Raw genomic sequence first — 26969 nt, forward strand, 5'->3', positions numbered from 1 at the left:
ACCTTTATACGTGAAATGATATAACAATGCAATTTTTAAAAATGATTCCATTCAAATATTATACTTGATATTCAAATTATATAATATATTATTTTATATAATTCAAAAATATACCTGAAATTAGCATAGATTTACTTGCATTCTGTAATTTTATTATTATTTTAAGAAAGTAGTTTCTAATTGCAAATTGCTAAAATGCATGAATTGCGAACAAGAGTATTAATCTAAATCTTAACAAGAATATTAATCTAAATTATTAAAAATTTTCTTGAATAATCATGTTTACCATGTTCTAAGTTCAAAATCTGGTGTTTAAATTTTATAGATTAAACAAATTTTCCGCAATATTAGCAAATTTTTCGCTGTGTTACAAATATGAAAATGTTTATTAGTGTGAGATGTTTATAAATATGGGCAAAAATATGAGAAACAAAGAAAAGAACAAAATTTGTATTTGTATTTAAAGAACAAAATTTCATATATTTGTAAAAAATTTACCTATTATTTATAATAATAATACGGATGTTTGGAATTTTCTAACCGATTTTTAAGCTCCTTCTTCAAGCCGTATTAACTTCAAATTTGCGTGGAGCTCTAAATTCAATGACAATGTGATATTTTTTTTTTCGGGTGGCTCGGTTCGATGAGCTTCTATACAACTCCTCCTTAGCGAAAGCCAATATCTTTTATTCTAACCAAGAACTACATATGTACTTCAAATTTTAGGAATAGTTGTCCTGTCTTTCAACAACAACCCCTACAAATACGGTAAAATGTGGAAGTTAGGGACGGCTCTGTTTGATTAGCCATTGTGCAACTCCTTTTTGCTTAAGCTGTTTTATTTGTTTTTGTCGGTCGGATTTATCAACTTTTGGGATATATCAAGCCTCGGGAACTGCACTTTTTAGCGGGATTGTTTTACATTTTTGACCATTTTGAAGAAAATATTCAACCAATTTACTTGAAATTTTATATATAAGCTTCGTTAGACTAACCGCGAAACCTCCTAACTTTTGGAAGAAATCAGGCTTCAGCAACTGAACTACGGGCCAAATATACATTTTTGCGTATATAAAGAGAAATAATCAACCGATTTCATTGAAATTTAATATTTGAATTCCTCGTATTAAAACAATGAACATATAAATTTTTTGGAAAGATCAGGGCTCGAAAACTGATTTGCGGACCTATTTTACACTTTTTACCATATCTACGGAACGAATTGATAGAATTTCTTGAAATTTGATATTTGAGTTGTGGTTGTTAACGAACCTAACTGGCGAGCATTTCAGGGAATCCGGGTAACACAAAGCGATATTCTACTAAGAGCCAAATTTACATTTTTCTAGGTATGTTAACTATAAGCTTACTAATGTCCTAAAAATTGGAAATAAGTATTTAACAGACATTTTTATAATATTCTGTAAAATTTTCACTTAACCAGACAATACACATTGCGGTCGGTTGTGCTGACCACATCAGATTTTTTTTTAGAATGTTTCTGCTGAAGTAGCTGTCAATTACGATTTATAGTTGTCATTGTTTTCAGCCTTTCTACCTGTCTAAATTGCTTTTGTCATTTGAAGACGTTTTGAGCTACTTTCAAAGGAAATAAGTAAGAATATTTCATAAGCTAGTTTAATTTCACACAAGGTGAATTGATTCAAGTTTCGCTTAATTTCACAAATTGCTTAAAATCATAAATTCTTGAAAATTTTTCTATGCGATATTAAGCGTGTTCGACTGTACGAATATATTTTTTAAAAAAATACATTTAGGATGAGCAATCTATACAATCTTTGAAATAAAGCAAAAAAATAAAACCAATTAAAAAGCCGTTTAGATTTTGCAAATCTTGAGAGGCGATAACTTGGGTGGGGTGGAGATGGAAAAAATCTTTTTTTCTAACGAAAGGAACTATTAATAAATATCTAAGAGCTACTAAAATTTCAGACTCCTACAACCTGAGGTCTAAAAGAAAACCGATATTGTTATCTCTTGAGGTCTGGAGGAAAAACGATATTGTTAACTCTATCGAAACGAAAGAGTTAACAATATCGTTGAATAAAATTAGAATGGAATCGTATAATAAAATTAGAATGGTGTAAAAAAAATTTGATTTTTCCGAAAAACTGTTAAACGTCTTCCATCTGAAAAATATGACGCTTCCCGTGTAAATCCACAAACTTTTTATGGTGGAGGAAAGTTAAAAATTTAAGGTGGCATTTCTTAGTATGGTTGCAGACCTCTAAATTTTGTAACAGAGTCAATAAATGCTACTAGATACGTCGGGATTTTAGAAAATGAAATGTTGCTATTTATAGAGAAAGAAATGCCATTATGTGAAGCTATTTTTAGCAAGATAATGCTCGTCCACATGCTGTTAAAAGCGTTTCGCAATGTTTTTCAAGTAATGATATTAATGATTTGTTTTTCCAGCGGCGTTAACGTATCGAAAAGAAATTCTTCTACAGTAGAAGGGTTCAAATATTTTTTAAAATAAGATAGGGCCGAACTTCTTATAGAAATTCTACAATATCTTTTTTAGTCTATTTCTAGAAAAATAAATGCTTGTATAGCTGCCATAGGTTATTATTTAGAGGATAATATTATAATATGGTCTTAAATTTATATGCAGCTAATATTTTAATTTTTTTCTATATCTCTTTTACCATTATATTTTTTACTATTTTTTTATTTGTTTTAAAATACCTAATTGTTACATTTTTAACATAAAATATATTTTTTTTAATAAATAAATAAATTTGAAAGAAGAAAGTTAAATGTTTCAGAGTTTTTCTGGGTATTAATATCTACGCATAACTGCAGATAAAAAAATTTAATTTTAAGATCTATTAAAATCTTATTAATTCGCAACTATGATGTTGTATTAGTAGAATTCATAATTTAATTAGTGCAATAGGCACAATCCTATAAATATATATGTTCTTGTTATTGTGTGTTTCAATGGTAGATTGTATGTAGCAATCAATGTAAACAAAACAAATACTTAGTAATCATGTGAATTACAGTATAAGCAATGTAGAGAACATTTCTTCATGCCTCTGTAGCTCAGTTGGTAGAGCGTCCGCCTAGAAAGCGGTAGGTCACTGGTTCGAGTCCAGTCCGAGGAGAAAAATTTTTTAATTAATATTTCTGCCTTTAACTCGTTCCTTTGGTTACGTCATCCATCTGTTCTGCAGTTGCATGAAGAAATTTCCATTAAGTTAAATTAATTTTAAGGGTTTTAAAGGGGTATAGCTTTTAGAGGGCCGGAAATAGGTAAAAATTTTTTACGAAAATAAGTTTCTAGTAAAGATCTATGTACATATTCAACTTTCATGCTCAAGGGTGTAGAAGTTTTGTAAACATGCCCACGGAAGGACAGACGGGCGGACAGGTTAGCAATTTTTAAAAAACTGTTAAAAAACCGAAAGTTTTTACATCAATAATAGATTTATGTAGATTGATTTTCAACAAAAACTTTAATTGGAAGGGAACAAAGGTCTTACTATTTCAAAACTGCAAAAACCATTATTTAAGTTTCCCATGATCGATTTTGTTTGTCGCATTGAATTTTAATTTACAGTAATAATAAAGTTTAATAAAAATTAATTTTTATATTAAATAAAACTTTTACAGTTCGAGATCGTCTTCATACTAAGTTAATTTTATCAAGTTGGTCTAGTAACTTCTATTGGAAAGCCCTATAACTAAAAACATAGAGGTAGGTGCCAAATAAATTCAATTTAAACGTTCAAGTTAGTTGTGGTTCAAGTTACTTCTACTAGTTTTTGATCAAAAAAGTTTGTGGTTTCTTATAAGAATGATAAGTAATTAAAAGTTTAAATAAAAATTTACCAAGCAGGAATTGTCATAACAAATATTAATTTTTTTTATATCAAAACAGTTTTTATGTACAACAATAAATAAAATATTCTCTTTCTTCTTTTCTAATTCTAAACTCATTTTTTGAATAAATTGAATTGAAAAGCATAAGTACTCAAAAAGGAAATCACTATAGAAAAAATACATTCATTCTACTTTACAATTATAATTAAAATCATTTTACTTCTACATAATTTACTGTACTCAGTAAAGCAAAATAAAGTTGGGTCAAACCGATGGTTTGTATTATAGCACTTTTCCCTTTAACAAGTGAAAATACTGCGTTGCAAAACAATCGATGTATACCTACCACACTATTAAAATTATTTCCACTCATATACGAAACAATTTCTAAGATTGCATGTATTTAGGATGAGCAGTTCTTTCTTACCGCATATCTTTACCGGCCGCATTGTAGCACCTAGTTTTGGATGTCCAGTTTTTGGTGGGAACGCACTTCTCCATAGTAGGGAAGCATAAATAAATTATTTTTAGCAACCTGTCGATTCGTGTGTGCACGTGTGTATCTCAAGTTCGGCTGAACCGATTTTGATGAAATTTTATAAGTAAGTTTATTTCGACTATGGTACGGATTGATCAACTTTTGTGATGTATCGGGTTTCGGGAACTGGACTTTTTAGCGAGCCTGTTTTACATTTTTCATCATTTAGAAGAAAATATTCAATAGATTTACTTGAAATTTCATATATACTCGTAAACTTCATTCGACCACACGCGAAACCTCCTTACTTTTGAAACAAATCAAGTGTTAGCAACTGGACGTTTTCTAGCGGCCAAATATGTCTACATAAAGAGAAATAATCAACTGATTTCATTGAAATTTAATATTTAAATTCTAAGTTTAAAACAATGAATCTATAAATTTTTTGGAAAGATCAGCGCTCTGAAACTGATCTTGGCGCCCATTTTACATTTTTTACGATATCTACGGAACGAATTGATGGAATTTTATAAAATTAAATATTTGAGTTCTGGTTATGTAATATTTGATTACACAAGTTACTGACGAGCTTTTTGTATAATTCAGACGATACAAAAAGAAACTCTAGTAAGAGCTAAATTCACGTTTTCCTGGGTAAGTTAACTAAAAGCTTATTAGTGTCCTTAAAGTTGTAAAGGAGTGTTTAAAACGCATTTTTATAATCTTTTGGAATACTTTTACTAATCTAGACAATATACATTGCGATCGGTTGTGTGCTGAGCACATCAGATTTTTTTATTCTTGCATTAAAAATACTCTTATTTAAAAATAATTCTTTACAAAGTAATTCTGTTCCCAAACTACTACAAAGGCACTACTGCAGGCTGCTATCTCAGAATTAGTAATGCTAAATCAAAATTTGATTTGCTCTATAAAAAATTATAAAATTAAAAAAAAAAAACATTTTATTTCGTTTCTCTTGAATCCTTGTGATCGTTATCGTACTTACTTGTATGCTATGAGTGTAAACTTTAATATTTGTAGCAACTAAATAAAAAACAGAAGTTAAAAAAATTGTTAATGGATTTTCTATAAAAGAAATTAGCGGAAGTAAATTTTTTTCAATAAGACTCATGCCTTAAACTTGATTAAAATCATCCTAAGATAAAATCAAATCACAGCAATGTAGAACAAAAAAAAAAGTAAACATAAAAAAATACAAACTTAAACTTAAAGACCCTCTTAACAAACAAAAACTAACGGTGATGAATATAAAAGCAAACTGAACAAAAATTCCCATCTATTAAAAATTAAGAGAACAAAACAATCAGGTGTGAAAGAAAAATTTATTCGAAGGGTATACCAAATTTGCCTTACCGTTTGTAACGCTAAGAAATAATGGCCTGAGATATAGACTCGAGTATATGTTTTCGATGAGCGTCGAATTTTGAGTTGACTTAGCTTTGCCTATCCGTCTGTGCGCCCGGCCGTTCCAGCGATAACTCAAAAACTAATTGAACTAATTTCAACAAATTTTCACAAATGATTTATTGTAGTAAGTGCCAGAACCCTATTTAAATTGGACATGATCGGGGTACTGTTTCGGGTAGCTGCCATACAGGTTAAAAATTTATTTGACTATATCTTAGAAAATATTGAAAAAACAGTACTGAAATTTTGCTTAAATTAATATGGTAATACGGCAACTTAAAGTCACAGTCTGTCACATAGTCAGCTATGGCATTTTTATTCGCACATAGGATAACAAATGCGTACGGGTATCACAGAGTTGACACGGTCAACTCTATTTTTTCTCGTTTTTCTTTTAATTTCTGAAAAAGTAGAACTTTGATCTTTTTAGTTAAACAAATTTTTATGATAACAAATCATTACTTTTTTTCTAAAAGTAGAAACAAAAAAGAAAAATTTATAAATATGTATTGTCTAGTTAAGTGAAAATGTTCAACAATATTATAAAAATGTCTGTTAAAAACTTATTTCCAATTTTTAGAACATTAGGAAGCTTGTAGTTAACATACCTAGAAAAATATACATTTGGCTCTTAGTAGAATTTTGCTTTATGCTAACCGAATGCTCGCCAGTTAGTTTCGATAACAACCAGAACTCAAATATCAAAATTCAACAAATTCCATCAGTTCATTCCGTAGATATGGTGAAAAATATAAAATCGGCGCGCAGATCAGTTTTCGAGCCCTGATCTTTTCAAAAAATTTATATGTTAATTGTTTTGATACGAAGAATTTAAATATTATATTTCAATAAAATCGGTTGATTATTTCTCTTTATATACGCAAAAATGTATAGTTGGCCCGTAGAAAACGTCTAGTTGCTGACGCCTGATTTTTTCCAAAAGTTAAGATGTTTCGCTGACGGTCGAGTGAAGCTTATATATAAAATAAAAAACAGCCCCGCTAAAAAGTGCAGTTCTCGAGGCCTGATATTTCACAAAAGTTGATCAATCCGTGCCATGGTCGAAATAAAGTTACATATAAAATTTCATCAAAATCGGTTCAGCCGAACTTGAGATACAAGCGTGCACACACAGACCGACAGGTTGCTAAAAATAGTTTACTCACACTTCCCTACTATGGAGAAGTGCACTCCCACCGAAAACTCGATATGCAAAATTTGTTGCCATCACATAACCTACTTATTGTATACACAATACTGTCGGTAAAAAGATATATATAAAAAAAAAATTAACACTTATGTGTTCTATTAATAAAACAATAAATCGAATTAAAATGAAATAGAAAACAAAAAAAATTTGTATAGGACAGAATATTTCACGATTTGATATAGCAAAATAAACCGCAAAAGTGAACAAAATCATTCCAGAAGTGAAAACCGTTATTCCGCTGCTTATTAAACTCATTAATAAACAAAATTGCAATAACACGCGTATCGATTTAAATAAGAAGGTTGATCTAAAAAATTTCAAATTTTAAAATATTATTTTAGTACTAAAAACAATTATCGGAACTTAAGCCGAGGGAATAAATGAAATAATCAATACGAGCACTAAATAAACAGAAATTGATTTAATAAGTAAATTGAAAGGGCAGAACCAACATTTTGAAACCAGTGAAGTGAAATTCATAAAAATGTATGAGTCAAAGAAATATGGAGAAGAAAAATATAATGCAATGCAAATTGATAAAGAAATGTTTCGAAAAGTATTAAAAAGCAAAAAGGTGTCACTTGGCTGGGAAGGCTGCCAAGGTCTTCGACGCTTTGAGAGAGCTCAGATGCCTCAGGTCCAAGGGCATAATCATAAAGCTGAAGAGTGGAAAAAATAAGGATGCTGCATTAAATATTTAGAAAATCATAGAACCAGTGAGTGGAAAAAAAAATAAAATTGAGTAAAACCAATGGTTTGTAAAGCAGCACTTTTCCCTTCAAAAAGTTCAAATACAATGGGCTATCAACATTCTATCTAAGAACAATCTAGCTTAACGTAATTGTCGTTAATTTTTTTTATATACTAAGATTGCATAAGTATTTCAAAGATTTGATTCACTTAAGATGAGATAAATAAAAATTGAAAGAATCATTAACATAATTCTCGAATTTGAGACTCAATTGGGATAAGAAAAATATAAATAGTTTCGGAAATAAAAGATACCAAAATTTGAATTTTCCAAATTTCAAGAGGCGATTACTTGAGATGGGATGAAAAAAACGTTCTTCTAACGAAATAAACTATTTACTCCTATCTAAAAGTTGCTTAAAAAAAAAATTCATAGGCCTCTACGGTCAGTTTGTATTTATAGCTCAAATATGCCATGCCGCTATAATAGAAATTTTGCAAAGATAGAAAAAGTTAGCCCCTATTTTTCTACATTTGCAAAATTTGAGAAATGTTTATGGTTTCTTTAAAATAACTAGTCAAAAAAATGTTGTCAAAATGAGTAGATCTTTGAGGGGCTATAATTTTTTTTTTGATGATGGTAGGGTGGGGAAGTGATAGATAAAAATTTTTTACTACAGAAATAGGTTTCTAGTAAATATCTATGTAGATATGAAATTCAAAGGGGTAGAAGTTGTGTAAACGGGTCTATGGACGGCCAGACTGATACTAATAAACCCTTTTTTTCAAAATTTTTTCAGAAAAGCGCTAAAAATAAATAAACGTATTAATTAAATTATGGCAAAAAAAAGGTTAAATTTAAAGATAGACTTTAGAACTAAGACTTAAACTAAGTTTCAAGAACCTAATAACAAAATGAAAATAATATCATAATAAGGAAAATGTGATGTGATCAGCACATAACCGACCGCAATATGTGTTATAAAAATGCCTGCTAAATACTTCTTGTCAAATTTTTGGGCCTTAGTAAGCTTATAGTTAACATTAGTAAGCTAAGAGTTAACTCATAAAAAACTGAAAATTTAGCACTTAGTAGAGCTTTGTTTTGTGCTACATGAATTCCCTGAAATGCTCACCAGTTAGTTTCGGTAACAACCAGAACTCAAATATCAAATTTCAAGAGACTCCATGAATTCATTCCGTAGATATGGAAAAAAGTGTAAAATCGTCCCTCAGATCAGTTTCCGAGCCCTGATCTTTCCAAAAAATTTATATGTTCATTGCTTTAATACGAAGAATTTAAATATTAAATTTCAATGAAATCGGTTGGTTATTTCCCTTTATATACGTGAAAATGTATATTTGGCCCATAGTAAACGTCCAGTTGCTGACAACTGCATTTCTTCCAAAAGTTAGGATGTTTCGCGCGTGGTCGAATGAAGCTTACAAATGAAATTTCAAGGAAATCCGTTGAATATTTTCTTCATAATGACCAAAAATATAAGACAGGCCCGCAAAAAGATGGATCCCGAGGCCTGACTTATCCTAAAAGTTGATTAATCCGTGCCATGGTCAAAAGAAATCCACATATAAAATTACAACAAAATCGGGTGAGCCGGTCTGGAGATACACGCGTGTACACACAGACCGACAGACTGACCCACCGACAGAGCAACAGGTTGCTAAAATAGTGTATTTCCACTTTCCTACCACGGAGAAGTGCGTTCCCACGGAAAATCTGAATGCGTAAAACGAAAGAATGTAAAAAAAATTTCAATAACAAAATGTTAAAAATTGATGTTATTTATAGAAACAAAGATGGAAATAAAAGTAAAAACAGTGGTTATAGTTGCAATCGTAGTAATTATTATAGCAATAAAGTTGGGTCAAACAAATGGTTTGCATATTGTAGCACTTTTCCTTTCACCAAAGGAAAATACTGCTTTTAATTAATATAGTCTATATTATATACCTACGACACTATTAAAATTATTTTTATTCATGTACGAAACTATTTATAGGATTGCATACATTTAGGATGAACGATTTCTGCAGTCTGAATTAAAGCAAAAATAAATTTAAAGAAGAGTTCTCATAATGCTCGATTTTAAGGGTTGATTGTGTGAGTTAAGAAAAATAATTATATTTTTTAATGATACGGAATTTACCGTTAGATTTTTGCGTTTATAGAAATTTGAAAAAGTATAAGGTGTCAAATATTCAAATTTTACAAATTTCTTGCTGGTAGGTTATCACTTGAAAAGGAGTGGAGATGGGAAAAAATTTTCTTCTAACGAAATAAACTATTTATGAATATCTAAGAACTGCTAAAATTTCAAAGTCCTGTGACGTACGGTGCAGAAGAAAAACGACATCAAAAATTTGGAAAAAACGGATTTTAAATAACAGTAAATTTTAACCGCTATTTTGTTTTTTTTTAAAGTTCAGAAATTGTATGCCGTGATAGAAAAAGCCAGCTACTATTTTTCTGCTTTTGCAAAATTTGAAAAATGTATTTATGGCTTCATTACAATAAATAGTTAAAAAAATTCCGTTTTTAGGGTTTTTTAGGTTTAACTTTTAGAGGGGGGGAAATTTTGTTTTACTAGAATAGGTGAAAATTTTGTTTTACGGAGAAGGGTTTCTAGTAAAGATCTATATACATACGTGTAAAATTCCAACTTTCTATCTTCAAGGGTGTAGAAGTTTTGTAAACAGACACACGGACAGACGAACGGACGGACGGACAGAGTGAAACTAATAAGTACTTTTTTTCAAAAATTTTTGGAAAAGTGCTAAAAATGATAATTATTGAAAAACCAGTAGCCCCCTTAGTAAATTGATGGACTATCTTGATATAAATATTAAGATGGATAATCTTAATGTTCTTCATTCAAACATATGTATTTTAAGAAACAAAATATTTGAATTGGAAGCGTGAATTAATGAACTTTGTGATATAGATGTATAGAAATACTAACAGAAATGTGGTTATATGAAAACGAAATAAACACTTTCAATATTCCTAATTTTGCAACAATATTTAATTGCAGAAACGAGAAAAGAGGTGGTTGTATAGCTATATACGTGCAAAATAACATTAGTTATACTGAAATAACAAAAGAACAAATTTACTTATACTATAATTTTAAATTGTAATCTTAAATTAAGAATTGGTACTTTCTATAAAGCTTCGAATGAAAATAATAATTTATTTATCGGTTATTTGAAACTAAGTAACTGCTCTATTTCTTGCGGATACTAATTTAAATATATTTTATAAGAGTAACACAGTAATTAAATATATAGACGTGATTAATACTTCAGGATATTATTTTTTAACCAAATTATTAGTAGAAGAGCTACAGAACAATCAAGTACTTTAATAGGTCATATCATTTCCAATATTAAAAATAAATGCAGGATATCCGGAAATTATATAACCCCTCGCGCAATGAAATTACATATTTCTGTACCCAGGAAAATAAAAGATAGTAATTATTAAAATCAGTTCAAAATTAAACTTAAAAAATTTGTAAAAAGTTTTAGGATTTTAGCATCATTGTTAGACAAACAGAAAAATGTAAATGGAAATGTAAATTAATTAGTTTTTAAAATTGTTTTAGTTACTTTGTTAAATTATTTGAAATTAATAAATTTTTAAATAAAGTTGAAAAAATGTTTGTGCTATTAAATAAAGGGTATCTCGTAATAAAGTGCATTGCTATATGCCATTGTATAGGCCCTCATGAGTGCACAAAACTTTTGTGTGGATGTATTTGCTTCTGTATTTTGTACGTATTTGCTAAACTTTTGTTTAGACGATGTTCACAGCTCAACAGGTTCGAAGTTACAGGAACACAAAGTCAATTTCGACTGATTTTTTTACTTTTTGAAATTCGAAGTATAACTCCGCGACTGTGTAAGACAGGCGCATAAATATATATGATTTGGAAACCACAGAGTAGGAGCTTTCTTATAAATTTTTACGTTAGTTATAATCTTCTTAGATTTCGGAACCACATGACTTTAAAGATCGGAAAATTTTAACTTTTTATTTTTAAAAAACGTTAATTTTTAAAAAACGTTAAGGTAACGTAACATTGGAACTTTCTCTAATTTGCGCTTTCCACCTGTGCTAACATTCCTTTTTTTGAAAATAAAAATCAAATTATTTTTACCGATTCTTTTTCGCAATGCAAACTCTCCAAGTAAATTTTTCCGGAATAGTAAATAGGAGCGCATAATATTAAATTCACAAGAAAAATAAAAAATGTCAAACTTAAAATCTACAAATCATATATTTATAAACAACATCTTACAGTTACCATTGCTACAGTTGAAACAAACATAAGATTTTGTTACAAAAATTTTGGTATGACAAATAAAAGGTTTTGATGCATTCGATATGTAGAAACTTGGGATTTATATTCTACTACGATTTTTTAATCTATTTTTTTTTTCACGAAAGAAATACAATCTTATCACTAACGTAGTTAGATTTTTTAAGTTCTGGTAATATGTATATGGGTTTTAATTCTACTATCTGCATAAATGATGATCATAAATTTTTACATAAATGATTGTATGACAGCTCTTACATGAGTTAACAAACTGAATTTTCTTTAAACCTTGATATTTTTATAAAATTTTCTTTTTTAATTTTGCCCCCTGTTATTTGATATTTTCAAAATCCGATTCTATATACTTGTTTTAGTTAGAATATAGCTTTAACGTAAAATATGTATAATTACATTTGCATAAAATGAAAAATAAATAGATACACAAACACTTATATTTTACTTTTAAAAACAATCATTTTGTAAAATTATATTACAAAAATCCATCAATGACAGGACTGTCATGGAACTCTTATTGTTCATTTTAATTTTTCATATATTCTCGCTATACTAAAAAATAAAATGGTAAAATATAACCGTATTATAACTCTACATGTATAAATAAGCACATATATATAATAGCTACATAAATATGTACATAAGTAGTTATATATAATTGATAAAATCAAAAAATATAGAAATCACATAAGCATAACACCCCTCTTTGATTAAATAACCAAAACAACAAAATGAAAATTCCCATGTGGTAGTTTTTTTTAAACCTAATAATGATAAAATTCCCTTACATTACTTTTCCAAATTACATACATTCTAAACAAAAAAAAATGAAAAACAAGAAAAGAGCGGTTCCTTAAATTTGATTTAATGCTAGCTCAAAATGCAAATGTGATACATTTTGTGGATTGTATGCTTCTTTTGTCATGAACCAAAACACTATGAAGGCCAAAAGTGAAGGTACAATGATGTTATTTTTTTACCGAAAGTTTAATGCAACGCAAATTTGTAGAATCCATATGATAGAAGAAATCCATTCCATCTAAATTTGTAGAATCCACGTATAACATTTTTGTTCCGCAACTGTGATGAAAAGAATTTCATTAAAAAAATTTATTTCCATACTGTACACAAAATTTTTTAACTATATTTATTTAAGCGCACAACACCCTTTACTGAAAAAGTTCCTTGCCGGATCGATGTCTCTACTTAACGGTGTTTTATTATATTTATTCAAATTTTAAATTATTAATAGTTATGTTTATGTTTATGTTATGACTAGCCGGAGTACGTCATTTTAGAGGAATTTTCAGAATTAACATTATGTTAATCTTCAGCAAAAACAAAACGTAAATTTTTTAAACCTTTTCGTTCAAGGGATTTTAAATCTCAATGTTTTATAAGTTTATCACAACGGCATCGGAATAATTACAATAACTATAAAGGTTTGATTCAAAACCTGATTTCCTGACAAATGCATTTGAATATGGCGGCTTCAGAATTTTGAAATAAAGGTTTGGGAACTTATAGCGTCATTTAAATTTTGCTTTAAAAATATATTTTTCTATTCAAAAGTAATCTAACACAATAAAAATTTTATAATTCGCACTCAAATTTTATTGTATATACTCATACTCGTAGTATAGCTATTGGCCAGGCCATTTTGAATAACTAAGTAATATATTTTCAGAGAAAGTTAAAAATATGCGGCTTTATAGAAAAGGTTTATATGCCGTTTTTTTCACAGAACTTTTGGAGCTCAACAGGTCAAAAGTTTTTACATATATGAAACCATCTGTTTAATAACATGGTGCTAATTTATCTATATTTAATTTGTTAGTGACCCAAACTGACAATCCTTTTAAGAAAATTAAGCTCTCGAAATCGAAATAAAAGCTGAATACTAGAAAGTTACTTACTTTCTTTAAGTGGAAGAAAAAAATGTGCGAAATTTATTTACAATACAGTTCTTCTACAACAATACAGTTATAAAACTTCTGCATCGGTCATGTCCGGTTAATTTTTCTAGAACTTTTTTTGTATTTTATTATTCTAGAACTTTTTACCCTCAAAGTAATAGCCCTAGAAAGACATTAAAATACAAATTTTTAACAAAGTACTGTGTGCGAAATAAAAAATATTTGTAAAATCTCTAAATAACTAATAAAACTACACCAAATAACTATTTAAAAAACCTAAATAACTAATAAAAAGTTTCTGAAATAATTCATTGTATCATAAATACAATGTCGATCAGTCGAATTGACACACACTGTTATCTCAAACCTGTTCGTCTCTCATTTATGGGCCCACTTTTTCCGGTTCTCTATTTTTGATTTTTTTGTTTTGTGGCAATTATTTCTTTAATTAGATATTTATTTTAGACAAAATTGAATACAGTTTTTTTTAGTTTCGGAATAGTTTTGGTCTATTTATTTATTTATCAAAATATTTTGTACATATATTGTGTAAAATTTTATAAAGTTTGTGCCTTCATTTTGTGCTATTCAAGTATGTATTTCGAATTTGTGTCTTAGAAATTTTGTTCCTTTAATATTATTCCATTAATAGAAATAAATACATAAACGTAAAAAAATTATTTTTTCGAAAAAATAAAAAAATTGTTTACCTGTTGTGTTAGATTACTTTTGAATAGAAAAACATATTTTTAAAGCAAAATTTAAATGACGCTGTAAGTTCCCAAAACTCTATTTCAAAATTCTGAAGCCGCCATATTAAAATGCATTTATCAGGAAATCAGTTGAATTGTGAACATCATGTTCATATAAAAGTTTTAATTTGTCAAATGATCTATACAATTGTATACAGAAGTATAACGTATTATTTTTTTAATAGTCTAATACATTTACCGAGAGTAAGAGTTTGAAAGTTTTGAGGTAAGATAAAGTTAACTTAAAATAGGCGGGTATTAAATTTACGGCTAAGACAAAAATTAAATTTTTTAATTATTTTTTCTATTCTCTTCTTTATTTTAAAAGTTACAAACATAAAAGGGTACACACATATGCGGTGTATCCACCCTAAGATTGTTTTGTTTTGGTACAAGTAAATATTTCACTTACTTGTACATTCTTACATATAATAAATTTTTACCGACCGTATTGTGTATACAATAGGTAGGTTATGTGATGGCAACAAATTTTGCATATTGAGTTTTCGGTGGGAACGTACTTCTCCATAGTAGGGAAGTGTAAATAAACTATTTTTAGTAACCTGTCGGACTGTCGGTCTGTGTGTGCACGTGTGTATCTCAAGTTCGGCTGAACCGATTTTGATGAAATTTTATATGCTACTTTCATTTGGCCATGGCACGGATTGATCAACTTTTGGGATATATCAGGCGTCGGGAACTGCACTTTTTAGCGGGCTTGTTTTACATTTTTGACCATTTTGAAGAAAATATTCACCCGATTTACTTGAAATTTCATATATATGCTTTGCTCGACCGTCCGCGAAAATTCCTAACTTTTGGAAGAAATCAGGCATCAGCGACTGGACGTTTACTACGGGCCAAATATACATTTTTGTGTATATAAAGAGAAATAATCAACCGATTTCATTGAAATTAAATATTTGAATTCGTCGTATTAAAACAATGAACATATAAATTTTTTGGAAAGATCAGAAAGAAAGAAACTCTACTATAAGCCAAATTTACATTTTTTTAGGTTAGCCCTAAAAATTGGAAAGAAGTATTTAACAGACATTTTTATAATATTCCTTATAACACTTAACGAGACAATACACAATGGGGTCGGTTATACGCTGATCACATCAAATTTTTTTTTCTTGATTTTATATTTTTCATGCATACATATATCATGGTTCATGGATTTTGTTAAAAAAAAACGCCACTGAAAATCATAAAGCAACAATAACAAAACAGCAGATAAAATGACAATAAATTATAATTCTGTTTTCACAAATGAAGTTTTTAACAAAAATTTTTCCTCTTGTTTTTTTTACGAAATAGGTAAAATTTTAATGTTCATAATTACATGTATACATATATTCGTACAATATTATATTTATCATTTCCGCATACATATGCATACTTGTTCTTTGTTCAGTCTGCCAGTCTAACCACGTGAAATAAATTTTTTTCTTAAGACAATTCCAATACAACCATCTACATTGTCGAAAAAAAAAATTTTGTTTTTTGAAAAACTTTTGTTTTAGCTAGAAAATAGCTAGAAGATACTGCCTTCTTAATTAATCAGTTAAGCTAAACTCATAGTTTCGTCTGCTTTGAATGGTAAACGTAATTTTTAGCACTTTCCCAAAAATTTAAAAGAAAAAGTGTTTATTAGTTTCACTAAGTCCATCCGTCCGTCCGTCCGCCCATCCGTCTGTGTCTGCGTGTAAAAAACCTCTACACACTTAGAGATGGAAAGCTGAAATATTATATTTACATAGCTCTTTACTAGGAACTTATTACGGTAGGAGAAAATTTTTAACTACTTCCCCCTCTAAAATTTTCACCGCCCCGCTCAATTCATTCAGTGGCACCATCAGCATTTTTAAAATTTTGCAAACGCAGAAAAGTAGTGGGTTGCTTCTTCTACAGCGGCGCGGAATACCATACATTAACTTTTTTACAAATTTTGGTGTCGTTTGTCTTCTAGACCCCAGGTTGTAAAAGTCTGAAATTAACACCTTTTAAACCCTAATAGCTCAATTCGTTAGAAAAAATTTTTTTCCCATCTCCACCCCCTCTTAAGTTATCGCCTCTCGAATTTTGTAAAATTTGAATTTTTGGCACCTTGTATTTCTGAAACTGCAAGCTTTTTCAAATTTCTATGAATGCAGAAGGATAACGGTAAATTCCATGCCATTAAAAAATATAATTATTTTTCTTAACTGACGCAATTATCCATCAAAATCGAGCATTATGCTAACAACTCTTAATTTTTTTTTGTTTTATTTCAAAGACTGCATAAAGTGTTCATCCTAAATGTATGCAAGCCCTTGAAATAGTTCCGTATTTTTAAATTTGTAGTATACATATCTAGATTGTTTTAAGAGCAGTATTTTCACTTGTTGAAGGAAAAAGTTGTACATTATTGGTTTGACCCAACTTTATTTTATTGATTTAGAAATAAAAATTAAAAGAAAAAAAACGATCATTATATTATGAATTTAAAAAGAAGTAAATGAAAAAGCAATGCAAAAATTAAAAGGAGATAAAATTATAAAGTTTTTAGATTGTTTTCGATTAAATTACTGTCGCTGACGCTACTAATATAAATTAAATTGCGGTAACAATCTCATACAACCCTCGCAGCCGCAAAGTGGAAGCAGAAAAAAAAGCTTCGTCGAAAGAATTGCTTCTTTGGAACACCCTATACTTATTACATCTACACATACAGATATTTAAATTTAAAAACTAATAAGAATTCAAAAATCATGAACCTAAACAAAAAAAAAATTAAAAAAAAAATTGTTTGTACGTTTTTTATTTTTTGAGTTTTTATAAAGATCATTAACAGAACGGTAAAGCACCTAGTGTTGTGCACAAACAGTTATTACACAAACAAAAGAAATTATTCCACTTCATTCCTCTCAATATTTTTTTTCTTTACGAAGACATTAGTTCATTTTGATTTCCCCGCTTTTCAAATTTACTACATTTAAGTATATAATTATAGTCGGCATATTGGTAAAATGATTATGTTTAAGTGTTGATACACATATATGGTAAATAGTATATATTTGTGTATATGCGTACTTTTTACCGACCGTATTGTGTATACAATAATTAGGTTATGTGATAGCAACAAATTTTGCATATCGAGATTTCGGTGGGAATGTACTTCTCCATAGTAGGGAATTGTAAGTAAATAATTTTTAGCAACCTGTCGGTCTGTGTGTGCACGCGTGTATCTCAAGTTCGGCTGAACCGATTTTGATGAAATTTTATATGTAAGTTTATTTCGACCATGGCACGGATTGATCAACTTTTGGGATATATCAGGCCTAGGGAACTACCCTTTTTAGCGGGATTGTTTTACATTTTTGACCATTTTGAAGAAAATATTCAACCAATTTACTTGAAATTTTATATATAAGCTGCACACGACCGTCCGCGAAACCTCTTAACTTTTGGAAGAAATCAGGTGTCAGCAACTGAACCTTTACTACGGGCCAAATATACATTTTTGCGTCTATAAAAAGAAATAATCAACCGATTTCATTGAAATTTATTATTTAAATTCTTTGTATTAAAACAATGAACATATAAATTTTTTTAGAAAAGATCAGGGCTCAAAAACTGATCTGCTGACCGTTTTTACATATTTTACCATATCTACGGAACGAACTGATGGAATTTCTTGAAATTTGATATTTGAGTTCTGGTTGTTACCGAAAATAACTGGCGAATTCGCGGTAGCACAAAGCCAAATTCTACTAAGAGCCAAATTTACATTTTTCTAGGTATGTTAACTATAAGCCTAGCAATGTCCTAAACATTGGAAATAAGTATTTAACAGACATTTTTATAATATAGACAATACATGTTGCGGTCGGTCATGTGCTGACCACATTAAATTTTTTATAATTATTAATATTACGCAAATTTATATTACATGTATTGCCATATTATGATTTCATTATAATTTTAAATGGAAATCATATTTTTAAAAAATAAATAAAAGAAATAGATTTTATAATTTTGTATAATTCACCTTTAACAGAAAGTGATGCAAAATTTATTAATCTTTTTTCATTATGAAAAGTATCACTTTTATTTCAGCTAACTGTAATCTTGCTTTTTTGTACAAGTGTTTTGTTGTACTTTATATAATATTATGTATGTTTTTGTTGGAACAACTGCATAAAGTAACATGAGAATTTAAAATATTACATTCTGCCTTTATATAAATTACTCGTGTGTGCTTGCATTGCAAGCATTGCAATTATTATGTCTGTAGTTTTACAATTATGTTCCATTCTGCAAGGTTTTCAAAATCCGCTATTCGCAAAACGCCTTTTTTCCAAAAACACAGCAGTAATATACACATACATATTACTGACTAGAAGACCCTAGTGCGAATCGGACTAATTTCAAATATTTTTGAAAATAAATTTTTAAAAACAATTCCAAAAGACTTCGTCCAAAAAATTTTTAAAAACAATTCCAAAAGAGTCCGTGCTCACCTGTGTTGACTTACTTCAAGTCGCAATATCAAAGGGGTAATCCCACAATTTAGAGAAACTAAGTATATGTATAAGTAAAAGAGCTACATATATAAAATTTTAGCCTTTTTTCCGGAGAAAACAAATTTTTTTTTTGCGTTACTTATAGATGCGTTAGTTATCCGTATGTTGACCATTTTTGGCATTTTAGATCTGCTCACTGGTAATACACTGAGACTCAACGTGTCAAAATATGAATGTATGTACATTAGTAATTCATTTAATAAGGGCAGGAAAATTAAAACTTAGATAGCGCTTGTCGTTGGCTCGCAAGATATAAAAAATTACATTCATATACCCGCAGTGCTCATTATAGTAAATCAATAAGTAATGATTTGAAATGAACTTCAAAACAAAAATACAAAGTTCACCTATCTATGCATTGTCGATTGGCTCTAGTACCAGTACAATGTGCATGAATTACATCTTTAGTGTTAATAATTTTTTAATGCTCTGCAAGAATAAATTTATATTAAACTAGTCGTGTTTGATTGCATTGCAAGCCTTGCAAATATTATGCCTGTAGTTTTGAAGTTATTTTAAGTTTACTTTTTTTTCTTCAAAAACACACCCGTAATATACGTATACATATGTTTTTTTTCTAATATAAGACCTAATTTCTTTTGAGTAATTTTTTTTAGAAAATAGCTTTGAGTTATATCGCATAAAATCGTAAAATACCTTTGACAATAAGCGCTTTAAGCAATAAATTACTGTATACGCATGAAAAAATTCGCTTCTAAAATTCATGCACGTATGTATTTGGAGTTTATAATTTCTGCGAATAAAACGCGTGACTGTAGACTGGGTTAACACTAATACTAACGTATATATAGTATATATATATAGTACAGATTCGGACCCTGAAAAATGAGATTTGCCACATGAACTTTTTTTTATTGATAATTTTATTTTTTTTAAAATGAAATTAAAAAAGCTTCACCTGTACAGATCAATATCAGCGAGTTTCCGTTCTAAATATTTTTTTGAAAATACCCTATTTGTAAAAAGTTTAATGCAATAGAATAACATTTTCTTGCTTTTTCTGGGACCCTAGAGGCAAAACCCTATCTAATGCTTTTTGTCCCATGTGGTGAACTCCTTCTAGAAGTACTTTTTGGCACCTGAGAAGTGGCTATATATATAATGAAGCTAAACATACAGATGTAATATACACATTAGGTTCTATATAAACTTATCACATTACCTAACATAAAAAGTTATAATATTTTTTGCAAGCATTGTGTTGATTTACATCAAAAAATAATCTGATACGAACACATGACCGCAAGATATTGTCTAGTTTAGCTAAAATGTTGCATGAGGTAACAAAAATGCCTTTTAAATACTCTTCACGAATTTTAGGGAGGCTAGTACGCTTTTAGTTAACATACCTAGAAAAATATAAATTTAGCTCTTATCAGAGGCTCATTTAATGCTAACCATCTGGTTTTGAAAAATTCTTCAGTTACTTCTGGTAGCAAATATTACTCAAATTTTTAATTTTAAGAAACTCCATCAATTAGCTATATCGACATGATAACAAATCCCATGGTTCGGTTTCTGAGCCCTGACATTTACAAAAAAATTATAAGCTCACCGTGTTAACGAATGTAAACATTAAATTGCTAAACTTAGCCCGGATGTGTCGATCACCGCGGCCGTAAACGAATTGAACACTATTTTCCTATTACAACATAATATAAATGCATAAAAAATTTTTGCCTACTTACGTTTATGAGTAAAACCAAACATAAAAAAACTTTTTTTAGTGTTACTTTATTTCATATGCATTAATATGATTCATGCACGAATTTTATGTCTTTGCTGATTTTACTCATTTTGTAGAAAATTATTAACAAAATAATAATATTAAGAATAAATTATAAAGAAACGAATGTTATCGTCTTTGCGCTACGCAACAGGCTTAATAAACTCATGAAAAAATAAAAATAACACAAAAATAAAAAAGTTCTGGCAGAATTCAAAAATAAAAAAGTAAAATGTTGGCAGAATTCTGATTTTTTTTTGTTTTTTTCATTTTCTTTTTCTATGTTATTCTTTCGAAGATAAAGAATACAAGCTAAAATATTCGATGGTTGGGCCAACGGTTTTGGTTTGTATAATATAAATATAGATGTGTCTTTGATATTATTCTACTGGCTAAAGATCCTAATAGCATAACGTACAATTAGGAAAGCTTCTAAAAATAATTACAAATAAAGTTGGGTCAAACCAATGGTTTGTATTGTAACACTTTTCCCTTCAACAAGTGAAATTACCACGTTGCAAAACAATCGATGTGTACATACAAAACTATTGAAATTATTTTCACTCATATACGAAACTATTTCTAGGATTGCATTTATATTTAGGATAAAAATTTATGAAGTTTTTGAAATAAAGCAAAAATTAATTTACAGAGAGGTAAACATAATGCTCGATTTTAAGGGTTAAATTGCGTGAGTTGAGAAAAACAATTATATTTTTTAATGTCATGCAATTTACAGTTATCTTTCTGCATTTATAGAAATTTGAAAAAACTTGCGGTTTCGGATATATAAGGCGTCAAAAATTTAAACTTTACAAATTTCAAGAGGCAATAACTTGAAAGGGGGTGGAGATGGAAAAAAATTTTCTTCTAACGGAATGAACTATTTGTTTGTGCTTAAAAACTACTAAATTTTCAGGCTCCCACATCCTGTGGTCCAGAAGATAAACAGCATCAAAAATTTAAAAAAAACGGGTTTTAGATAACGGTAAATTTGAACGGCCATTTTGTTTTTTGAAAGTTGAAATATAGTATGCTGTGATATAAGTAGACTTTTTATAAGTCCTCCCACTGATTTTCTGCGTTTATTAAATTTATGGTTCAACTACAGTAAAGAGTTGAAAAATGACATTTTTAGGGTTTTTTGGAGGGTATAACTTTTAGAAGGGAGGAGACGACTCTAATTGGGATAGGGGGTATAACTTTTACAGGGGAGGAGATAGGTAAAAATTATGTTCTACGAAAATTAGTTTGTATTAAAGATATATGTATATATAAAATTTCAGGTTGCTATTTTCAAGGGTGTAGAAGTTTTGTAAGCAGACATATGGTCGGACGGAAGGACGGACGGAAAAATTTTTTGAAAAGTGCTAAAAAAGTAGATAACTAAATAAATGATTAGTTCCACTCAAGATCTAATATTTTTACCGGTATGAACGAAGGGTATACTTCTACCCGTAATACGTTCGAAGGGTATACTAATTCTGAGTCAATTTAGCTTTGTCCGTCCATCTACCCGCCAGTCCGTCCGTCCATCCCAACGATAACTCAAAAACTTATTGAGCTAAGTTCACCAAATTTTCACAAATGATTTATTATAGTAAATGGCAAACCAATATTTAAATTAGGTATGAAATAGGTATTGCCCAAGCAGCAATAGTAGTGACAATGTGTTTTCCACTGGGTCAAAAATTATTTAATGTCTAATACAAAGTAACAAAAACTTTTTTGACACAAAAAAAGTGGCGAAAAGGTAGCGATTACTAAAATTTGCGACCACAAAGTAAGAAAAAAATAAATTTTGGTCATTTAAAAAATAATAAAATAAAAAAATAATAATTTTGGTCATTTGGTACGTCGCTGTTTAGGTTCCAAAAACTAAATTCTTACTTAATTGCGGGACCACTACAACCCAACTTTTAATAAAAAAAACTTTATCGTTCCAAAAACCTTTTGAATCTGCTACCCATTACTTAAAGCATAAGCTACTTTGAAGTTCCAAAGCAGTTTTGGCTACGATAAAGTTTTTTCCACAAAAACTCATTTGTATTTATTTACACCAAATATTGCTTGGAATTGCAATAAAATAAGTATCACCATTCTTTTTGGTTGATACAATCTTAAATGTTCCCGACATTATACCAATATTTTTCAAATTAATTCTTAAATACCTAATTCAAAAAAAAGAAAATAAAATATAAATACATTGAATTTAACGCGCTTGTACTGATGCAAAATGAAAACATAAACAATAATTTTTAAGTGTGAATCAAAATTTAATATGTGTTGTCCCGCTCGCTCCAAGTATGCTTTCCTTTTTAAACTTTAGGTAGGAAAGTGGGTCAATGTGGGGCTAAAAACTTTTTAGTGACATATCGCACATTGTGACTACAGGTTACGTTGCAGGGACTTCCTTTATCGACTTTGTCACTTTGTAGTACCAAAGGCCGGTTTCGGTTACCATGAAGTTGCAAAAGGTTGAAGTAGACATTTTATTTTTTATATTTGCAAAATTTAATATACACAAGTTGCCATGTTTATATTATGAATTTTACTAATACAACATCATAGTTGTGAAATTAATAAGTATGTGCTTATTACACTAATAATTAAACTTTATAGAAATTTCTTCATGCAACTGCAGAACAGATGGATGACGTAATCAAAGGAACGAGTTAAAGGCAGAAAAACTAATTAAAAAAATTTTTCTCCCCGAACTGGACACAAGGGTTGCCATGTTTATATTATGAATTTTACTAATACAACATCATAGTTGTGAAATTAATAAGTATGTGCTTATTACACTAATAATTAAACTTAATGGAAATTTCTTCATGCAGCTGCAGAACAGATGGATGACGTAATCAAAGGAACGAGTTAAAGGCAGAAAAATTAATTAAAAAAATTTTTCTCCTCGAACTGGACTCGAACCAGTGACCTACCGCTTTCTAGCCGGTCGCTCTACCAACTGAGCTACAGAGGTATGAAGAAATTGCCGACGAAATGTTCTCTACATTGCTTTATACTATAATCCACATGATTACTAAGTATTTGTTTTTGTTTACATTGACCGCTACATACAATCTACTATTGAAACACACAATAACAAGAACATATATATTTATGGGATTGTGCCTATTGCACTAATTATATTATGAATTTTACTAATACAACATCATAGTTCTGAAATTAATAAGTATGTGCTTATTACACTAATAATTAAACTTAACGGTTACCATGTTAGTTTATTAGCAATTATTATAGAAAACTGAAATATTTCATAAATAACATAACAGCATTCTAATACAGAAGTTATATGAAATTACTTCATAGATTTATGCTACAAAAATAAAATAACTTTAAAATTTGTTTTAGAATTGTAGAGTATAAATATATTTCACATGCATATTGTATAAATTTATTATAATTGTATGTTTAAACAACAATCAAAAAATTTTAAATTAAAAAAAATTAGAGTTGTTTATATATTGTAATATTCATAAATATTTACATAGTTTTATATTATTAATAAATATTAGCTATGTAAAAATTTTAGTTTATAAAAAACTTTGATGCTCCCAATGATTTAACTTTTTTTTATACTGAACAAAAGGAAACCTTTTATATCAAAAAATGTTTAAAATTTTTTTGTTAAAAATAATTATTTCTGGATGGAAATTGTTTTTTGGAAGTTTTATGGTAATACTCGTATTTATCAGTAAAATTTTCTTCGCAGTAGAAAAATATTGAGAAATTAATTTCTAAAAACCTATAATATTTATTTTACAAAATATAATATTAGGTAGACATAATTTTTTCTGACATTGCATAGTTTTGGATATAAGAGAAAAGAGTAGCTTTTTAAGAAAATGAATTTTTGTAATAAATATCTTTCTCTTTCATTCCAATTATAAGTATTGTTTTTTATAAAAAATTTACATGTGTGCGTAAAGTGCCGAAAACCACACAAAGACTAAACAGGAACGTTTTTTTTACGAGTAAACAGGAACCAGGAACGCTGAGTAGCAATTACATATCCCAATTACTTTATCGTTCCAAATTTAGTGACAGTTTACGTTCCAGTCTACAAAAATGCTGCTTGGGTGGTTCGGTTAGCTGCCATACAACTTAAAAATTTATTAGACCATATCTTAGAAACTACAAAAGTTGTGGTATTGAAATTTCGCACAAGTAAATAAATTAGTAGGGCCAATGTGTTTGATAAAAGTTGTTGAAATTACTTAGCTCTTTCTGGTAGCTGCCATACAACTTCAAAAGTTATTTGGCCATACCTCTAAAACTATAAAAGCTGTGATATTGAAATTTCACATAAGCGAATATAATAGTAAGGCCAATGTGTTTGATAAAAGTCGTTGGATCTTTGTGGTAGCAGCCATACAACTTCAATAGTATTACCACAAATTAATATGGCAATACGAGAACTTAAAGTCATAGTTTATCACATAGTCAGAATCCTACGTGTATCACAGATTTTACACCGTCATCTCTATTTTTTCTCGTTTTTGAAGAATTTTTTTTTATAAAAAAACCTATTACAAGAGTTGATTTTTCCTTTACAAAAATTTGGCATAAACTTCGCTTTTAGTTATATCGCTAAAAACTGTGAACTATCGCTGAAAAAAGGGTCCTTTAAGCGAAGAATTGCTGTATACGCATAAAATAATACGCTGCCAACTGTAATCTATGTACATACTGTGCAGACGAATAAAAAGCGTGAATGTATAATTAGGTTATGCTAAAAATACTTAGATTAATGCGTATAGCTTTACCTTCGAACCCTGAAAAATGCGAACTCTATTTGTAAAAGTTTAATGCAATAAAATAACATTTTCTAATTAAATTTTGTCTTAAAATTTTATTGTCAAAAAATTTAATGTAAATTTATGTTTTACTAACTAATACACAACTTATGTTTTGTAGCAGATCACGAAAAGATTAAATAACGAAATGCGTATGTACATACTTATTACAAAAAAATGTAGATTTTATTAACTATAATAATTTTCTAAAGGAAGTGTTCACCTCTAGTTATAACTCACATTTCCAAAAATTAATTTATATACAATATTTATGCTACTCAAAATAAGCAAAAATAAAGTTGGTTCAAACCAATCGTTTGTGTTGTAGCACTTTTCACTTGAGCAAGTGAAATTGTGTGGGTTAAGAAAAATAATTATATTTTTTAAAGACATGAAATTTGTCGCCACCCGCGTTTATAGAAATTTCAAAAAGCTTGCCGTTTCAAATATAAGGTACCAAATACTCAAATTTTACAAATTTCGAAAGGCGATAACTTGAGAGGGGATGTTGGTGGAAAAAAATTTTATTCTATCGAAATGAACTATTTTTAGCGTCTAAAAGTTGTTAAAATTTCAGAAAAAAACTTTTAAAAATTTTAAGGGCCGTTTTGCCTTTCTAAAATTTAACTATAGCATGTCGCGATAGGAGAAGCACTGCTTTTCTGCTTTTGCAAAATTTGAGAAATGCTTATGGTTTCATTGCAATAAATAGGTGAAATATGGCATTTTTAGGGTTTTAGGGAGTACAACTTTTAAAGGGGCGGGGAGATAAGTAAAAATTTTCTTCTATGGAAATAAGTTTCTAGTAAAGACCCATGTAGATATAAAATTTCAGCTTTCTATCTTCAAGGGTGTAGAAGTTTTGTAAACATATCCACGGACGGAGTGAAACTAATAAGCACTTTTTTTAAAAATTTTTTGGAAAAGTGCTAAAAACAAAATTTTTTTCAAAAAATTTAGAAATAGGGCTATTTCGACGCTAAAACGTTTCAATGTCAGATTTTTCTGGGACACTACTAGCAAAACCCTATCTAATTCCTTTAGTCCGATGTGTCCCTTCTCGAAGTATCTAGGCAATGTCTTGCAGTCGATTATGTGCTGATCATATCAGATCAGATCCAACCATATAAATTTTTTTTATGTA

At 29.1% G+C, this 26969-nt stretch overlaps 1 non-coding gene across 1 annotated transcript; it reads left to right on the plus strand.

Moving 5' to 3' along the window:
* Window positions 1-3061: 3061 nt before the first annotated feature.
* On the plus strand, window positions 3062-3134 carry Trnas-aga (transfer RNA serine (anticodon AGA)). Its single transcript has one exon. It is a non-coding gene; the product is annotated as a tRNA-Ser (tRNA).
* Window positions 3135-26969: the final 23835 nt, after the last annotated feature.

This window comes from Condylostylus longicornis, unplaced genomic scaffold (assembly GCF_029603195.1).
Source record: "Condylostylus longicornis isolate FDR11 unplaced genomic scaffold, ASM2960319v2 ptg000267l, whole genome shotgun sequence".
Taxonomy (NCBI): domain Eukaryota; kingdom Metazoa; phylum Arthropoda; class Insecta; order Diptera; family Dolichopodidae; genus Condylostylus; species Condylostylus longicornis.